Consider the following 15,050-nt stretch of genomic DNA (forward strand, 5'->3'; position numbering starts at 1 on the left):
GATATTGATGCGTCCTGAGGCTGACATTTCTGTGACATATGTTATAACTTGTACTAACATGAATTTTGATTATGTAGCAGTGATGTCTTTCATACGCAAAAATACATTTTACTTAACTATATTTATAAAAAACAAAAACAAAAAAATGCTTGCTTTAATATAAGATTTTGTTTGAAGAATACTTCCACAATTTTTTTATAGCATTATGTTGCCCTTAGATGTGCAATTTATTAATAATACAATTTGAATTAAAAATTATTCTCAAAATTAAAACAACATATTTAAATTAAGCAGTTTAATTAAAAGCTACAAGTTTTACAGTTTTTAATAAGCTAACTTGTTCACTGAGCAAATGACATTGACAATAACCTATACAGTATGTAAACCGAAGTCATTCTAAGTTGATTATTTCTAGATTCGTTTATCTAGATCAAAGATGGTTAAGTGACCAGATGTCTAATAAAAGGACAATCTAGGAAGTTGGAAAACATTGACCAGCATTTAGTCTTTTGGTAAGCAGTGGTAAATGGTTTAGGGCAGAATAATATTAGAGGCGATAAAACATGTTAACAGTTTTTTTGAGATCTGTGTTCTGATTCTTGAAGTTTCTCTTGATTATTTTACTATTTGACAGGAAACTCCAATAAATGTACGTGGAATTTTAATTTTATCATTGATCGAGATTCTGAGAACCAAACAAACCGGATTCTAATTCAAATGGAGGGACCTTATTATATGGTTCTATTCCTTCACTATGTAAAATAGTTGATGGTTGATTTTAGTGCTGTGAGACCTGAGCTTTAAAGAGCCTTTATAAGCACCAACACAACTTTAGCTTAATGGGGTCATTTGGTGTATAGATCATGCCCCTGCAGTCTAACTGCTCAATTTGTTACCATTTAGGAGTTAAATTACTTGTTTTATGCAGTCCTAGTCACACCTCATCTGCAGATGACCTACACAGGCTCCCTAGAAACTTTCTGTAAATAGAGATCTAATATTTAAACTTCCTTTATTGCAAAGTCTTCAATTTTATAATTTCTTATCTCCTGCTCTGTTAAAGGCCTGCTAGAACTTGCAGGAGCCTCCTGTGTGTGATAAACATTCAATTAACAGAGCAGAAGATTAAAATGCCTAAACATCTGATTGAAAACAAAACTATTTATTTTTCATGTGAACTGTGTGAGTTACAGAGAGGTGTGACTAGAGCTGCATGGATATAAACAAAAGTGATTTAAAGGAACACTACAGGGTCAGGAACACAAACATGTATTCCTGACCCTCTAGTATTTAAACCACCATATAGGTGGCTTGCCCTCCCCCCGCCCCCTTAGTCTCTCTATAAAAAGTTTAAAACTCACCTTATTTCCAGCGCCAGGCTGGTCCGCCAGCACTGGCTCCGCCTCCTTTGTGACATCATCAAAATGGCCGATTTTTAGCCAATCCATAAGAAAAGCATTGGATTGGCTAAAATCTGCACGGGGCAATAGAATACATCTCTATGAGGGAAATTCAGCGTTTCCATGCAGAGCGTGGGGACGCTGAACATCAGGGCTGCTTTTTCGGCAGCACTGACCCAGGAAGCACCTCCAGTGGCGATCTAAGGAGTGGCAACTTCAAGGTGTCCTTAGGGCAATGAAAACACTGTATTTTCTCTGAAAAGGCATTGTTTACATGAAAAAAGGATGTAAAAACAGAAAGGATGTGAGGGTTGTGCATCCCTCACCTCCTTTCTGTTTTTACATCCTGTTTCTTTAAGGGTTTCAGGCATATATGGTGCCACCCCTGATGATATGGGGGGCTGGGGGAATCCCCTGGACACTTCCACTCAAAATGCAGGACTCCGGGTGAAGGTATGAAAAAAGCGGCTTTAATTGGATAAAAATTTATAAAATAAATAAATACAAATAGAGGTCCTTAAAAATATATAAAATAAATAAATACAAATAGAGGACCTCTATTTGTATTTATTTATTTTATATATTTTTATCCTATTAAAGCCGCTTTTTTCATACCTTCACCCATAGTCCTGCATTTTGAGTGGAAGTGTCCAGGGGATTCCCCCAGCCCCCCATATCATCAGGGGTGGCACCATATATGCCTGAACTGTCCAAGATTCTGTGAGTGCATTTCATATTGCGCAGTGTTAATATTCTAAAACTGTATTACACAATATTTATTTTTAGTTATCTTTATTTAGACAACCAGCCGATTCCCTCGTTGTGTTTTTTACAATTTAACTATTAAGCTGTAGTTGTTCCAGTGACTATAGTGTCCCTTTAACTCAGAACTGGCAGAGATCTGAGCTGAGAGACTGTATGGGGCATGATCTATACACCATAACTGCTTCATTATGCTAAAGTTGTTTTGGTTCTTAGCATATACCTAATCTTTACCACTGTACAGATTATGACTTATATTTATAAAATAAAAAAGGTAGACTCCCCCTTAAACCTAAGTCATACATTTCAATCTTTTCCTTTTCATAAATTATACTGATTGATACATGTAAATAGTGCATCAATTAATAGTGTCATATGATGAAGCCAAAACTGACATTTTGCTGCTCCATGAGTATCCATAGCAAAAACAAGCTTTTGGTGCATTTCAATGTTGTGTGCACAAAAAAAATAAAATTTTTTGTACACATTATCTCTTAATATACAACGTCTAAAAGTGGATGAGCCAACTCTTCACATAATAGTTTCCATCCTTGTGATTCTAGCTCCGTATGTTCTTGCTATTTTCTTTAATTATACTTCATTGATAGATTATCTTATTTTAGCAGTGTGGTGCCTATTATTGTTTTCCATCTTCCTAATAAATACCTTCTACCATATAGTATTAAACAGCCATAGTGGATTCACATTTCATTAACCATTCACCCACACTTTGTGACATTTGCGTGTTTCTTGATCTCTACTCATATGATACATCATATATGATATTTACATTTCATCCTGCTATTGTGTGTTTACTGTATAGTATGTGGAAATATCACCATCATGGTATTCTCGACACTTCTTAATAAACAATGGGTCTGAAGAGAGAGTGATTTATATATGCTAAAGATAGCATTTTTTCATTTATTACATATTTTATTAGGGTTAGGGTTACTATGATTCCTTCAATCTTTGGGCAGTACTCAGACATTCATATATACAGCTCCTGGTCTTTCTCATGTATTTACCCATATAATGCTTACAGTATATAAACATTTCAATAAGCTTTATGCAATCTGCAAAATGAAAATATTGAAGGAAACACTATAGAGGTTATATATAAAATTGTTGTGTTCCGAAAAGTGGTCTCCAGATGTAAAATGGGTGGAGTGACCAATAGAATGTGTTTGCTGGCTCCACTGATTTCCATGGTTATTGTCACATTTTTAGTACTTTAGTGATGCAACAATCTCTATACATAACCCCCTATGCATTTCACACAGAGAGTGCCAAGTGTTTGCCCTCGCTCTTTGACTTCGTAACTATGCTGTAGTGGAATTGCTATATAGACTCAGAAAACATTGTCAGTTCTGCCTCCTTTTCTGTACATTTGCCAAAAACACTTCATAATTACATGTCTACAATTGCTTCTTCTAAGTTACCTGCTGCATGAAAGATTTTTGAAATCTTACTGGAAATGATTAAATGTTTCTTTGATTTAAGAGACAGAATTCTCTATTACAAATTCTACAGCAGATCTGTTACATTGCTTACCTTGACACATACTGTTTTTTTTTTTCTTTTTATGTTTTAAATTTATTTATGCAACATGACATCTGTAACAAGTTAAACTCTGCTCAGTTTATGCCACGGTTATTTTTTAACACATAAACTAAAAAGGGAATCTTGCCTAAGGAAATTATATTGTTTCAGACAAATGATCTACAGATAATCTTGGACAGCACAAGAGATTAAATATATAGAGGGAATTGTCACACACAATTCTTAAAGACAAAACAAAAATAAATATGCAATATTACTTAGCTAGGAACAATCACAATTTCTTTTGTCTCCTAACACAATCTAGAATCAGGAAAAATATAATTCAGTCTCGTTATAATTTAAAAACAGACAATAGACTCTAATTTTTTTCAGTCTTTTTTTTTTTTTTGCGACAACCTGCAGTACAGAAATTTAACTCCTCCATGCATATGCAGGGGTGTTTTTTCATATTCCAACCAAGGATTGGGATAGATTAAATTTAAAGTGACATCACTTGGCATTTTTTTTTGAAACCAGGAAACAAAACTTGGTCAGATTGCATTGTTGGGTACGCCTCTCAGCTAGGAGAGTTTCTTCAGCCTCTCTCCTCCCCTCTCACCTGCACATCTCAGTGTTAGACAAGTCCAATAATGACACAAGGGCTTCCCTGTATTAGGTATAATTCAGAAAGAAGTGTATAATATAAATGAAGAATCAAGTAGAATATGCATTATACATATTGCAGGGCAACCCTTTCAAGCGTTTTCATAAATATGTTAAAATTATATGTGTCCCTGAAAACATGGTGGGTATGGCAAGCCTGATTAAAGACTTCATCTCACTAAACTGCTTTAGAGTTTCACAGGAGATCCCAGTTTGTAAAAGTGCCAGTTTTAAGATAAATTGGTACTTCATGGATTCATTTTAGAAGGCCCCCAGCCAAGCTAACATCCAAGATGGCTTCATGATATACTCCTATTAAACAATTATTCAAACGAGAAATTAGAGAGTCCTTAGGGAAACATAACAACATTCGACTGTGGTCGCCGAATCTGATTGACTTATATGACAATTCCCTTCAGAGAGGCAGAGGAACATGTATCACTATGCGGAGGGTGGATTGGAGCAGTGGTGAGAGAGGACTCTGGAGAGATTTATTTTTGTGTTTATGGGGTACATCTACATCTCCAATTATTTATATAGCACCAACTATTTACATTGTACTGAGCTGTACTATAGGAAACAAGGCAAACATTTAAATCTAATTAAGTTCCACAGTTCTTTGCTTAATGAATAAGCACCTTAATAAATATCTCGCTGCTCAGTGCAATAATGTAGTTTTAAAACGGTGCAAAAAGTCAGCCTGACAAGTAGATTGTTTTTAGAAGCCAGCACCTGCTGTGATTTGAAAGAAAGATAGCAGCCTGTATATCTGATTTAAAAAAAGGGAAGGATCTGCACTCTCATCACCTGTAGACCTCGGTGCACTGTACCTAGGGCTGGCAACCCATAATGCATATAGTAACAGCAAAGTAGTCCAGGCAGAGTGCCTGGCCCACTTTGCTGTTACTATATGTATATTTGAGGAAGGCAGGCATAGCCTAGTTTTGGGATCTATTCACTAACTAGCAAGTCAGGGTGCCTTTTGAACCAATATTCAAAAGAAATTAGTACACGAAAAACAGCCAGTTTGGATGAATTATAGATTTATTCATTCACTTACTTTAGCTACAGTGTTTAGTGGAGAAATCCCATAATTATTGCTAATTAGATAAATGTGTCATTCTTGGGAAAAGGCAAGGCCAGCATTATGTAGAACAATTGACTGCCAATTGACATCAATAATTACAAGATCACGGCAAAGGCTAGCAGCACCTGTAAGCGATTACTAAACCTATAGGTATGTGTGGGACAACCCCAGGGTTTTGTCCTCTTAGCTATTTCAAATAGAAATGCATGATTGCTCAGCTAGACATAAACAATAGAATCTACATGCTCCAAAAGCAAAAAGCACGGAGGGCAGGAGTCAGATCAATACCTGCTGATGCAGCAAATTGAAATTACTCTGGGGAATATGGATTGCAAATTGTGCCAGTTCCTGGAAAACGTCATTCACGCAATTTCTAGAATAGTAACATAAATACCAGTTTTAGAAAAGCACACTTTGAATAAAGGAAAATACTGTAAGCTGTCCATCTAAGTCTAGATATTCATAATAAGCCTGTTTTTCCCCAAAAGTCATCAATCTATTGGCACTGGTATGTGGGTAACAATAAATAACAATAAATAAATATGTTTAAGATATGCTTAAGATATGTTTAAGATATTCTCTAATCCAGTGAGTAATTGGACCAAAATATTGTGCTTGATTTAAAATATTCAGAGTGAATTCAATGTGAATTTCAAATTTAAGGCCAGAGTAGCTTAACTGAAAGCATAACAAACTTTCAGATTTTTTCCAATTTGCCTATTTTGACCTTAAATGTGAAATTCGCTTCCAACTCACTTTGATTTCTCACTTCAGTGAATAATCCTGAAAAATGACCAAGGACTCCCCAGCACTTTCTTAACTAGTTTCCATGACAACAGTTCTTGCAACATGTTCTGTTAGTGGTTGGAAAGATATCCAATTCTTATTTTATGTAAAGATTATTTAATGCTAACAAACAAAGCAGAACAAAATAGCCATTATTGATAGAGAGTTATCAAGGCAAAAACAGGTACTATTCAGGGAAAATGTGCTAAACAAGAAGCAGTGATCGTGGAAACCAATAGAATGACTCTCAACATTTAGTACCTGTATTATTATTCAGTAGAAACCACATTTTAGACTTATAGAATTTGAGTTCATTGAACACTCCAGGCATTAAATTAACTTCATCTACATTAAGTTTTTATAGTGCCATGAGGCATTCAGGGGTTAAACCATTTTTGAACAGTTTAACCCCGAAGTTGCCACCAGCGCTGATCTCAGCTCCTACCCTGGCAGCATCCAGCTTCTAAAATTTTGCTTACAGGAAGTACTGAGTGCCATTAGGCAGTGGTGCCACTGATTGGCTGAGAGCAGTCAGCTGACACTCTCAGCCAATCAGTGACTTCCCAATTAAAAAACTTGCTTGGAAAAGGTACGTTTCTTTCCAAGCCAGTTTTGTGAATGGGTAGTCATTGATTGACGGAGAGCATCAGCTGACCTCTCTCAGCCAATCAGTGGCACCCCTGCCCAATGGAATCCCACTCTTCCTGTAAGTTAAATTTCAGATTTTGTAGGGGAGGGGGGGTCTGAGACCAACCCTGGAGACAATGTCTGGATTAAACTGTTCAAAAACAGTTTAACCCATGAAGGTAATATTTCTCCAGGAGGACTCCAAGCACCATAAAGCATCATATCAATTTCATTTATATGAAGTTTTTGTGATGCCTATACTGACCCTTTCATGTTAAAAGGTCAGTTTAAGTAATGACATTTGGGTTAACAGCCATTAAAATACTGGCATTTCAAAACATTCATATGCAGCTGTTGCCATATCATGCAAGATATGTAAATATATGCTAAGTCCAGGGTCTAACAGGATTCATATGGCCTCTATATAATATATATATATATATTTTTTTTACTTATTATAAGTCAATAAATAAAAAAGTGTTATATATTTAAATTGATACATTAATGCTCCCTGGGCCTTATCTATTTTATGGTATATGTTATATATGTTAAATAGTTATAACCTATTTAAAATATTATTTACAAGTAGCTTAGATGCACATATAAAAGCACTTTGAAACATCCTCTAATTATCAGAGACTGGCAAACCACAAGTGTTGTATGGAGTAATACTAAATTACTGCTTGATTGTACACTTATTAACAAGGTGCACAAGTCTCATGTGTTCACTATCTTTTGCACTAACAATATTCCCTAGAAGACTGACGGTAAACTGTGTTCACTGTCTAAATGACATCCTAAAGTGAGTGTGTAGCCCCGTATTTAAAATGAATGACATTTCTTCTATGGAGTATTATGCTCTCCAAAATACTGTGTGCCGCAAACTGTAGCTGGGCTTTCATTGTGAATTTGCACTCAGAAATTAATTTCAAAATAACAGGTTAGAAATTAATTAACTGTTCAATTAGCTGTGCAATAAAAGATTGAGATTGGGTTGTGTTGACTTCGCCCTTTCTATAATGTAATATAAAAGACACATGAGCTGAGTGGAAAGCTTGAACATTAATTTATTTAAACAGGAGTTTCCAACCCAGTCCTCAAGTACCCCGTACCAGTCCAGGATTTAGGGATTAACCTTTTGTGTCTAAAGTGCTTTTTCTTTTCTAAAAACATCTGGAGGACTGGGTTTGGAATCACTGATCTAGAGTCCTAAAAAAAAACAGGAAGAAGCTCCTCTCTATTTCTCATATTTATTTAGAAATACATCTCTTAAACACTATAAAAGTAACTATTTGAAAATTTTGAGCAGGTTTGTAAAGGATATATAATATGTATTTTAAAAGTTAAAGGGACACTCTACTCACCAAAACAGCTTTAGCTTAATTAAATGGTTTTTCATGTATACCTCATGCCCCTCATGCCCCTCATGCAATCTCACTGTTCAGTTCTCTGCCATCTAGTTGTTAAATCACATTGTTTATGCAGTCTTAGTCACACCTCTCCTGGATGTGACTTATAGCTAGCAAGAAAAAAAAAGTTTAATTTTAAATCATATCTTACAGCACAGTGTGTTTACCTTAACCTCTTTTTTCTCCTGCTCTGTTAATTGCACTTTAATCACACAGCTCTGCAGGCTGTACATTGTAATTAGCAGAGCAGAAGATAATAAATTCTGAATTAAAAACACAGTGAAAAACAAAACCAGTCCTATAAATGACATTTTGAATTAAATCTGAAGTGATTTAACTCTTAAATGGCCCTAAACTGAGCAGTGAGACTGCACTTATAATATGTACACCAAATCTGCTTCATTAAGCTAAAGTTTTTAGTGTGTCCCTCTCAGTTAAATATTATTTGTGCCACTAGGCTATAGCAATAACTACAGGGGATCAGCAGTTAGCTTTCAAAACTGAGTACCTAAATATACTGGCTCTTTTAGAAATCAAATTATTTTAGAATTTCCAAATTATCATAAAACATGCTCATAACCTATGAAACATTAGGAAAACTCTGTGATTCTTAAACTCAATCACTTACTGGAGAATAACAATGCAAGGTATTTCATGCATTGTGCTCTCTATATATAAACCTTGTATGTTCCAGGCACCCCTTGAGAGTTTATTTATTATAGTTTATTATACAGAGGTACCTATACTGAGATGGCTGGCATGCCCTCATTTCCTGTGGTATCACTGCCTTTATTGTCTAGGTGGAACATAAGTTTTGTATAACTTTCTTTTAATGCTGCATCTGCTGTTTGAGTAGTACGCTGTGTCTGCAGATGAATGGTGCAGGGAACACCCTCCCTCACTCCCCCTCCCTCCAAAATGAATATTTCAGAATGACAAAAGCTTTATGAAATAAGTATTGAAGAAGACAAAAAAGACCTAGTCAAGTCTTGTCAAAAAGCTCATCAAATTCCTAACCATCACTAGTGATGGCTGAGGGGACAAGGTGCTATCTACGGAAGATCACACAATCTCGGATAGAAGAGCATGGTGGCACATGCAAGGGACTGGTCCAGGTAAGTACAACTCACCATCCCCTAACCCCCAGGCCACATGACACCCAGTGGCAAGGCAAAGACCCCAGACGCTGACAGAACTACTTTAAGATTTTTCAGGATTAAAACTCAGTGCAGATACGTATATATCAATAGGGGGAAACAATTTGGTGCCAACTCTTTTTTTCCATCTCCTTTAGCCTCTGGCTTTATCTAGATAGATCACAATCACACAATGTGAGGGCAGACCTTGGCTTCCATGCCCACAAACATCAGGAGCCTTATGGTTTCTGATACTTAAAAATATTCATAGACATAAAACCGTGTGGTAATTTTCACAAGTAATAAAATATGGATTGCTTTCTCTTTCCCCTTGTCTCATTTAACTTTTTGTCTAAATGTCTCTTTATTCTGTTGCACTCTCTCTGTCGGCATTTATCTATTTCAAAATCTGTGCAATTCAGGAACCTCGGGTTACATGTAAATTTACCTAATTATTTTTTTTAGGAATCTAAAAAGAGCAACATACATAGCAAACATACTAGTTATTTATCCAGTGCCTTGAAGTAATAGAATACCACAAAAATGGTAATGAATGGGATAAAATAATTGAATTATAGTTACATGCAGTAGCGCATTACTATTTAACGTTTAAAAAATATATATTTCTGCCTGTTTGTAGCACAATCGAAAACAAATTCAATGTAGGTTTTTGCATGCTTTTGAATTGGAAACATAAAAAGGTATGTGTCCAAAACAGTGTTTTTAAGCCTTTATTACTATGTCACTGTGACCATGTTTCTTCCTCAAAATGTACTCAGCATGGAGATACGGTTTTGCTATTGGGACAAAGCAACCAGTAACTCACATTCTTATCTGCCCAGTAGTTTAAGAGATTTAATGCAAAAATTAGATTTGTAACTTTTCTGCTATAAGTCTTAGCAGGATATTTTATAGGTTAAAACGCATATAGGAGAACTTGCCAAAAATTTTATATATAATAAACATGTTTTTAGTCTTAATATTCTTGTAAACAAGACTAAAGCTACCCACAGGCGATGTGATTGTAATTTAATCCAAAATAAATGCTGTTAGTACACTAAGAAAAATGTCAACACTCTGTAAATTGTAATATAGTACATCAGGTAGCAGATGTTTCGATTATTTGACTATGTTGGCTGTTTTACCCCCTATGTAGTTAATCAGTTTGCATTTCTCCTAAATTGTTAACGTCCTAAGAGCAAATCTGTCTGTATTCACTTTAATCGTAATACAGATTGTTTTCCTTATTCTGTTACAAATATAACCAGGACTTTTAAATGATGCTTGTTTGTTCTAAACAGCTCTAGATAATAATGCAAACACATAATCTTATATTAGCAGAAAGTTAGCAAATCTTTTGACTTTCAGTATTTTTTTTATTTTTTGTTGTAGCATTTAACCACGTAGTCTTTACCGCTGTGCAATACGATACAATGGGATTATTTGCAAAGAGCAAGTCTGGGGCACAGCACTAAATTTGGAGCAATTACCATTGAAAAGAAGTAATTTTTCCTATTGATTGTTCCACATTTAGCACATTGCAACGGAATTGCCTTGTATTCTTATAGACCGAGGATAAGATGTGTATTCATCACGGGGTGCCACAAAACCAGACACCGTGGAGTTCCAGATGATTGTTGCTGACAGTCATTATTTTTCATTTACGTATGTACATGTTTCACTGCCTGCTGATAACTTATAGTGAATATGCCGCTATGCCACTCCTACATGAGATATGTGGCCGAATGCTATTACCCAGGTAACTATGCGACTTCCTGTACGTGAGAATGGAATGATAGTTCTCTCATTCCTTTTCTTTTTTGCTTTCCCCACTATCCACATCCTCCTCAACAGAAATGAAGTGGAAGAAGGAGATATGTCCAGGGATTGCTAGAGGAAGCAGTTGGTATAAACCTAAGAGGTTTTTCTTGCATAGAGAGACATACAAACAAGAATCTGGGGGAAATTATTTGTTTGGGACTATATTTCCCATAATATTTGACTGAGCCTCCTCAGAAATGCAGTTAACAAACATCCATTAATTGGCGCAGGTGTTATTTGTGGACTATATTTCTTGTGATACTCTGTGGGCAATCTGTGGGCAGCTATTCCAATGTTGGTTAGACCTGATTTAACAATATTATTGATTATTGATTTACATTATATGCAGTGCCAATGTTAGTCATTGTTTGTTTTTTATATTCCTGATAAGGCTCAGTAGGTTTCAGGCTGGAATAAGCTGTTTGTAAGCATCTTCAGTACAAAGAATAATCATTTTGGGGGTGGGTGGAGGGCTACATTTCACTATTTGCCTATAGTTAGTGAAGCCATAATGCTCAGTTCATTGTCTGTGTAATAAATAAATGAGGAGCACAACCAATGAAAACTTAATAAGCTTTATTAAATAAATACAAACGTGTAATATCCATTTATAATATGTAATATCCATTTACAGATCACAGCATACTATCAAACTAAATATCCTAAGCAGTAATAATATATACATGGGTCACATAGATGCAAGAAAAAAAAAAGCCAAGAGAAAACAGAATAACACAACAACAAAAAAATTAAACAACAACATGCAACCATCAATGGTAATATGGTACATGAATAAAAAAAATGCCAATATATGTACCAAGGATCCAATGAGAAAAAACGTTTTTATTTGTGAGAAGAAGAGGATACCAAACCAAAAAAGCCATCCCAGCTGTCTGACTGAGTACCATAGGATATGTCTACAAACAATGGTTAATCTTGGCACTGCACTATGTTTCTATAAATGTTTGTGTTTAGTATTAACCATTCAACTCATTCAGGTTATTCTTTAGGATAGCAGAGCATCATGGGAAATATGGTTCACATAAATCTTTAGTAGCAACGTTAGCTATTACAGTTTATACTTTGCTATGCATAGTTCCAGCATTTGACTTGTTAAAATATATAGTTCTCACATGTATGCAGTGACAAAATTCCTTTACTTGTGTTTATGCTAAATATCTTGGCATTTTTTTGTGAAATACAGTGGTTTTCATGGTTTGGTGTCATTTGACCTAAGTAAATTGACAATGGAGAAACCATCTTTCAAGTCATCTGTATGCCTGGATTCTTTACTCACTGTTATAGCAGTAAGGATTTAGAAACTGTACCCCTCTCATTCCTTAACCTCTGATTCCTCACCTTTCCTCTCACCCTAACCTTGTCCAACCTGCCATAATTATACCTCTTAAGAGTTGCTAAAGACATTTTAATGGCAAATGTTTGATATTTTGTAACTGGACAAATCTTGACAAGTTTGTTAAAATATGAAGTGTTTAAATGTGTTTATTTATCAGCGAGGTTCAGCCAATTCATAATGAACTTGTAGAATTTAAAGGACAATTCTCAATTCAAAACTATTTTTAATGTAACTATTCTTTCAAAAAGTTTTTTTTAAATGAAGTATTTACAAAGAAGAAATGAAAAAAAAAAAACATTCCTGCCTTTAGCATACAAGGTCTGTATAGAAAGTATCCAGCCATGTAATATGAAAAATAGAGACGTTTATTTAAAAAGATGCAAGAAAACAAGAAACATTGTAGATAGGACAATGACGCATGAGTCCCCTTTAACCCCTTAAGGACACATGACGTGTGTGACACGTCATTATTCCATTTTATTCCAGAAGTTTGGTCCTTAAGGGGTTAAAGTAGGTAACTTGGGACCTCACACAGTTCTCCTTGAATTCCACTGTTCAAAACACTCTGCAGATTTTTTTTGTCAGAATCCGCATCTGCTGCCTCGAATTGTTTACTTGAATCTCATCGACGGCCTAAAATCTCTTCCCTTTCAATGGCGATTTTAGTTTTAGGAAAAGCCAGTCGCAGGGCACCAAATCTTTCAACAGATTCTCGAACCATCTTTTTAAGCATTTGTGCCACAGTTTTTTTTGAGCTGCACTCATTGCATCATCCCCAAAATCCTTCTGAATCTAAAGTTTCTGCGGAGGAATGTTCAAGCTTAAATCAAAATTTGATACAAATTCATTGCTCTACCCACTCCATCATTTTGAACGTGACAGCCACACTCAACGGCGTCTAGTGCCCCCACTGACTAGTACAGTGAAGTTGTCATTATTCACGCATGTGCATTTCAGTCCACTCTCTTTGGCTGCCAGGTTACATCGATGTTGCGCAAACCGTTCTCATTATATTAACAACGGCTGGACTTTTTCTAGACAGACCTAATGTGACAGGAGTCTTCAGTCATATACATGCACCTTGTGTCATACAGTGTGTGAACATCTGTGCAGGAAGTGTAGCAGGGAAGATCATGGATACTAACTATCGGGTTTCACACACTGTGTGATCAAAGGTGCATATATATGGCTAAAGGATCCAGTCATATACTATAATTAGTTTTTCTCAATACGCAATTTAACAAAAATCTATTTCGTTTCAAAACTTAATGAAATAATTATTATTTTAAAAATGGTTTTGCGGTGACAGTTTTTCTTTAAGGTCGCGGTAGTTTAGATTTTGTTTTCCAATTTAGATGCTTACGTAAGTCTATGTTTTGCAAGTTGATTTTAAACTCACTTCAAGTCGCTATTTAGGGAATTGTAGATTTAGTAATTTATAAATATAATTTAGATCCTTTCAACATATTTTAAACAAAGTATACTTTATTCTGTCATTGTCACTTCCCTTTTTAATTTGGGAATTTGGAAGAGATTAAAGTAAATCAAAACTTTTGACTCCACAATCTTGCTCTCTGTCTTTTAACTTTCTTTTAACTTTAACAAGGAGGCTGGCAATAACTTTCAATAAGCCCTGAAGGTATAATTTAATTATAAATTGAATGAAATGTTTCTTGCAGATCCCTTGCTGTGCATACAATGAACATAAAAGAGAATCAGGAAACTAGACATAATCATATTGGCTCTCACTACATATTCTCAACCAGTACTAATATATGTTTAAATGGTATAGACTTGTAAATGGCAGAAGTTACAATTTATATCCCTTGTAATTTGTTGTTGTTTATTTTGTTTTCTTTTTTATTATTTTTTATAAATGCACATGGGTAAAAAAGAAACAATATAAATATCTCAAAGGCAAATTATTCTAAATACCCTTGAATAGAGAAGCATAAATAGACCAAATAATTATAATTTTAGAATGAACGAGCCAACGTAAAAATGAGACAACCCCAAACATTTATTTTAAATGGCCAAGAGAGGAACTTTGAGTTCACTTAAATACCTATAATTGGAAATCCTGGGGTAACCATGTTTTCTTCTAAGTAGTATTAAGGATGGGTACAAGAAGTTACCTCCTGCTACCAATTCTCTATAAAAATCTGTTTTCTTCATCTTATGCTCTTATTATAGATGAGAACAAAGGTGATTCCAGATGCCTACAAGCATATTTTCTACATATAATTGTTTATGTTTAATTCCGTGATGATACTCACAAAGGGTTAGTGTTAGAGTCTGGCAATGTTCTAAAACCTAAGCAATCACTATGGACACCGATGTGATGTTTCTACTGATTCCACTGGTTTTGAAGCTTAAAGAACCTACCTTTTTAATAGTGAAGTTCTTTGCAAACTGCACAGGTACCTGTAGGAACTTATATTCTATTTTTGACTCCGAGAA

General features: G+C 35.1%; 1 protein-coding gene across 1 annotated transcript in view; it reads left to right on the top strand.

The window, feature by feature from the left end:
- DCC (DCC netrin 1 receptor) overlaps positions 1–15,050 on the top strand; it is a 635,057-nt gene that overhangs the window by 335,531 nt on the left and 284,476 nt on the right. The gene's annotated exons all lie outside the window — the stretch shown is intronic.

This window comes from Pelobates fuscus, chromosome 5 (assembly GCF_036172605.1).
Source record: "Pelobates fuscus isolate aPelFus1 chromosome 5, aPelFus1.pri, whole genome shotgun sequence".
NCBI classification, from domain to species: Eukaryota; Metazoa; Chordata; class Amphibia; order Anura; family Pelobatidae; genus Pelobates; species Pelobates fuscus.